Consider the following 6,168-nt stretch of genomic DNA (forward strand, 5'->3'; position numbering starts at 1 on the left):
ATGACATTCTTCTTTTGTTGGTACCTTATCTGTTTTCCATTTTGGGGCTAGTAATATACATGCAGCATATAGGAACAAATTTCTCTTTTTCTGTCACTTCTGTTGTTATTAACACCAGCAACAATGCTTCTAGGTTTTTAGAGAAGGATTTCTAAAACATTTTTTTTGTTCATTATAGATAATTTCCCAGTAGTTTTTAATTAAGCTACACAATCACCACATGTGATAAAAGGATCCCTCTGCTGTCTTACATTTCCAGCAATTGCCCTTTTTTGCTAGTGTATTTGGTGTCAGATACCACCTATGCAGCAACTATGCAGGTCTATTTTCCTCAAAACTCTTTTCATAAATAGCCAAGACACGTTGTCAAATGCTTCCTCCACGTCTAGAAACATCAATGCTGCCTCTTTTTTGTTATGCATTTCTAAGTATTCTATTATGTTGATTATATTTCTGACATTGTCTTTTAACTGTCTTCCGGAAGAAAGCCTGCTTGGTCCTTATGTATTAAATTGCTCATAATTTTTTTGAGTCCGCTTGCTAATATTGCTGCGAATAATTTATAATCACAGTTTAGTTGTGAAATCGGGTGGAAGTTTTTAGGGTTTGTCATGTCCTTGTGTTGCTTAGGTCAGTGTTTCCCAACCTTGTGCCTCCAGATGTTTTTGGCCTACAACTCCCATCATCCCTGACCACTGGTCTTGCTAGCTAGGGATGATGGGAGTTGTAGGCCAAAAACATCTGGAGGCACAAGGTTGGGAAACACTGGCTTAGGTATCAAGGTGATATAGGCTTCCTTCCAAGCTTCTGGCACTTGTCCTATTTCTAACACTTTATTCATAATGTCTTTTAGGTGGGGGCCTAACACATCCTGATTTATTTATTTTTTTGTAGTATCCCACCAAGAGCCGATCTGGACATGGGGCTTTCCCAGATTTTCCCTTACTTACTGCCTAGTATATTTCCATCATTGAAATCGGCATATTTAGTTCTGCACTTTCTCTCAAGATACTACTCAATTTACTTTCCTCTATATACTTCTCTATTAGTTTGAGATCTTCTTTCTCTTTTTTATACAAATCTGTGTAAAACCTCAAAAACTCCTGTCTTATTTCTTTTGGGTTATCTATGTGTACTCTATCATTTATCAGTTCATTAAATACTCTTTGCCTACTCTCTCTTTTTAAGTTGCAAAGCCAGCAACTTCCCTGATTTATTTGCAAATTCAAAATTCCTTTGTTTTATTATCTTAATTTTTCTTTTTATCCACTCCTGATTGTACAGCCTCTACCAGCTATGTTTTAGTTTTAAAAAGTAGTGGGGAAGTCACACAGAAGTCTGTGCGGCATGTTCTTTAGCCTGTAGAAAGTAGAGGCAAAGACATTGTCATTGTCCCAGTGTTCACAGAGGACAGAGCAAGACGTTGTGAGTGTGTATAGAAACTAGACTACTAAACAAAGGCAAAAAATAGATTCATTGCTCCACTTGCTTTTGCCAGTGGCAGATTTTGGTCTTTCAAGTTTTGGGGGTGCCCTGTGCGACACCAAAATTTGGTGCCCCTGCCTCTTGTCTTCTGTTCTAAGTCATTGTTGTGGTGCCTCCTGTGACATCCTCTCAGCTCAGCACCCAGTCTGCACAAACAGGTTGCACTCCCCAAACCTGTCTCTGCTTTTGCCCCTGACCTCATCCATCACTGAGATGTGACCTCCAGAAAGTTGGCTAGAGTGAAGGCTGCCATTGGATGGAAAATATATTCCCCAGCCAGCCCTGATTCCTCACTTCCCTTGCCCTTTTGTTGTCAATGGAGTTTTTTGTTGGCATTTTTTAACCTCACATTTTGCATCAGATGAAATAACACAGCCACAGACCCAAGCACACACACACACGGTCAAATCTTGAAAATGTTTTCCCATACACTCCAACATTCTCCGATGAAAATAGGGACATCCTAATGAAAAGTGGGACATTCCAGGATCAAATCAGAAACCAGGATGGCTTCTCTAAATCAAGGATGTCCCTGGAAAATAGGGACCCTTGGAGGGTTTGTTTTCTTCGGATATCCCTAGCCGATGTGGACAGACTCCACCGAGCTGGAAAGCCCACCACTTGTCCTCTCGACCCGTGCCCGTCTTGGCTGATTAGAGCGTGTCCAGACGAGGTCCGGGGCCCCCTGGGGGATATCATCAATTTGTTCCTTGGCACCGGGACATTCCCAGGGGAACTGAAGGAGGCAGTGGTGCGCCCGCTCTTAAAGAAAACATCTTGCCGACCTGGGGATCCAGGGCACAGTCCTTCAATGGCTGCTCTCGTTTCTCTCTGGTCGGGGACAGAGGGTGGCGATGTTGGAATCCCAAGCCTTGTCAGAGGAACTTGCCACTCTCCAGGCACCTGGCTTGAGCTCCTTGTTGACCTCCCCATCTGCGACTCCCGGCAGGATACAGGCGAGGTCTCTATCGGCGATCCTCCTCAAACGTGAGAAGAACACACCACTCTTCCCTCCTCCCTGCCTTCCCAAGGAAGGGGAAAGAGACAGACAGAAATGTATTTACATGCCTTTATTTCTGTCTTTGCAGCAGTACAGAGAAACACGTCTGCACTCTCCAAACACCAACAGCAGAGAGAGAGACTCCACCCCTGTACTTCCAGTACAGGTCAGATTACACTCTGAGCTAACATCCGGTGCTCAGTACAGTGAATAGACTGTCCCTTTGTTCCCACGGTACAGTCCCAAACATCAACATCCTGTTTGGCTTTCCAGCCAGCTGCAGCTCGCTGCTGCATTGCTCCTTTTTCGTAACAGGCGCTTGGGGGGGAATTGTCATCGTGCCACTCCTTGGTGTGTGGAGTGCCCCAGGGTGCAATACTCTCCCCGATGCTTTTTAACATCTTTATGTGCCCCCTCGCCCAGCTTGTCCGGAGTTTTGGGCTGGGCTGCCTTCAGTATGCTGATGACACCCAACTCTATCTATTGATGGATGGCCATCCTGACTCGGCCCCCGACACATTGATCAGATGCTTGGAAGCTGTGGCTGGATGGTTACGTGGGAGCCGGTTGAAGTTAAATCCCTCGAAGACAGAGGTCCTCTGGCTGGGACGGGACGATATGGGACTGAGGGGGCAACTCCCATCTCTTGCGGGGGTGCAGTTAGTGCCAGCACTGTCCGTTAAGAGTTTGGGTGTAATCTTCGATACCTCCCTCTCCATGGAGGCGCAGATTGCAGCTATAACAAAGGCGGGATTTTTTCATCTCCGCCAAGCTAAGCAGTTGGCTCCTTACCTCTCTCGCCCTGACCTAGCTACTGTGATCCACGCGACGGTCACCTCCAGACTGGATTATTGTAACTCGCTTTACGTGGGGCTGCCCTTGAGACTGACCCAGAAACTCCAGCGGGTGCAGAATGCCGCGGCGAGACTCCTTACGGGGTCTTTGCTGCGAGATCACATTCATCCGGTGCTATACCAGCTGCACTGGCTCCCGGTGGAGTACAGGATCAGGTTTAAGGTGCTGGTTTTAACCTTCAAAGCCCTATACGGCCTAGGACCCTCGTACCTACGGGACCGCCTCTCCTGGTATGCCCCACAGATAAACTTACGGTCTTCAAATAAAAACATCTTGAAGGTCCCAGGCCACCGAGAGGTTAGGCTGGCCTCAACTAGAGCCAGGGCTTTTTCGGCTTCAGCTCCAACCTGGTGGAAAGCTCTGTCACAAGAGACAAGGGCCCTGCAGGACTTGACATCTTTCTGCAGGGCCTGCAAGACAGAGCTGTTCCACCAGGCCTTTGGTCAGGGCGCAGCCTGACTCCCTCCTTTGGCAATCTTTACAGAACTTTATGGTTGCCATCAATTTTGATTTTAATTAATTTTTATAATGTTTTTAGAATGTTGCACTATTTTAATGTTGTTAGCCGCCCTATTATTATTATTATTATTATTTATAGTTCTGCATGACAACAAGCCCCCAAGCTTTGCCTTTCCTTGGCCTTCTCCGCTCTCCCAAGTTAGTGCTTGAAATATCCTAAAGCCTTAACCTTCTGGTGGGATTTCAAACACTTATCTAGAAACAAAAGAGCCTTTGCATTTTCTTTGAAAACCTCCACAATTTGAACAACACATTACAAACCAACAACAAACCAACAGCTGACCAATTGCTTGCAGAAAGCAAATAAAGAAACAAAGACTTTCTTGTCTGCTCCAGCCAGTGCTCACTGCTGTTGACCATGTGGTGCTTTTCTTTCTTTTTTTAATAAAAGAAATGGCTTGCTCTAGACTGCATTAGAGCTAAATTATCATTTATGTTTGTCAGAGGGGTTGCTAATGTGTAATGAGATTTTAGAGTTAATGTTTTGTACAAAGCACTTAGCTGAGCTGGGATGAAATTGGTTTAGGATTTTGATGTGGTGTTTTAATTAAAGATAGTTTCCAATCAGGGTCGAGCAAACGGCTTGTCAGGAGATTTTGTTCCCATCGGCTAATACACCAATGTAATCCCAGTCTTGCTGTGTGCATTTGGATTCCACTGAGGGAATTAGAGAAGCTTTGTGGAAAGAGGACTGCTCTTTTCTGGTGACACCTCGTTAAGGAGGCTGGCCATTCAATGGTAGGATGTAGATATGGAGACTAAAACATGGGTGCAGATATAACTGTTTAACACCAGAGTTTGCTTCTTTTCAAGTGAAACAAAGTTTTCCAACTCAACTGTACTGCACACGGCCTTGCTTATCACAGGAGTTGTGTTACTGGACAATTTCCTACAGTAACAGAGACTTGCGGCACCCATTTTTAAAATCCCAAATCTTTTCCACATTTTTTGTGGGACCATGTGACATTCCACCCACATTTAGCTTCTGTTTACTGAACAAACCGGCCAGCTTTACTCTTGCAACCCCAATCTCCAAATACAACCCCATCAAATGCCTTTCTTGGGGGCCTGTTCTCCCAGTTGCTTTCCACAGTATCTTTGTAAAGCAGGCATGAGAACCAGCCCAAAAGACCTTTAGGTAGGCAACTCCCTTGAGCGTCTCCATTTAGGCTCTAGACAGCAATGACAGCCTGCACAATCTGTGTATGTATCCTTCTTATGCAAGAGAAAAGGTCAAGGGGAACAGCATAGAGGGCGGATGCTGTGTGCATGCAACATGCTTTCCTGTTATTGAAAAGGCAGAGCTGTGGATCATGTTTTGTATCTCTCTGTGAGTCTTTAACTCATTGAACAGATGGCCACTGAGGAGGAAGCTTGCTAGAATCTCTTTCCTCAGGTTTCAAAGGTGATGGGTTGTATTTGACCAGTCTCCTGTCTGTCTTGCAGATCAGGGTAGGAAGCTAGTGGTGCTGTCAGGGGAGGATTTTGGGGCAGAGGTCTAGGGTCCCATACAGCAGAATTAACAGGAGGGGCTCCAGATGGAGCAAAGCTGGCTTGCCACATTTTGAATAAACTTTATTATTTAAAGATACCCCCCTCACAAAGTCTAGATTTATCTAAAAGCAGCATTGTAGGAAGTGATCCAGCAGCTGTTCACTTTTCAGCCAAGCAGCTAACGTTCCTCTCAGCCAGATATGGGGGAGAAATTCCTTGCCTTTAAATTCACATTTAAAGGAAACCTACCCAATTCATACATTCTAAAACCATATGTGGACCACAATGTCTGCATCTACTGAAATTTTCATACCTCTGAATTTTGCGGTGCAGTTCTCCAGCCAAGAAATGAGTGCAAAAACATCTACTGGAATAGAGTGTACATAAAAAACCCCATATATTAGTGAAAATAGTGCACAAATATGAGGTGGAATTGCTTTGTAAAAATGTAAACATCAAGAGAAATTGCATACAAACGTGTATATTGGGATAAATTTGGCCTTAAAATGCTGATGAATTTTCACAAGGACTTTAAAAAAGAGAAAGCAAATTGATATGGAAATGTGGAGAACAGCACTAAAGACTAGAAAAGTTAGTAGCTGTGGGAAACAAAAAATGATAGATTTGCCCACCTCTATGCTCAATAGAGAAAAGTGTTTCCTTGAAAGCAGTGCTCCAAATGCGGGCTGCCCCCAGCTCCCTTTATTTTTTTGCAACAGTTCCCTTATCTACTTTTTAATAAAGTAAAACATAGGGAAGTCTTGATTTGACTCAAATTGAAGCGAGTTGAAGTACATGGATTTCATTAGGGGCCC

The sequence above is a fragment of the Podarcis gaigeae genome, assembly GCF_964106915.1.
Source record: "Podarcis gaigeae genome assembly, chromosome: 3".
Classification (NCBI taxonomy): Eukaryota; Metazoa; Chordata; class Lepidosauria; order Squamata; family Lacertidae; genus Podarcis; species Podarcis gaigeae.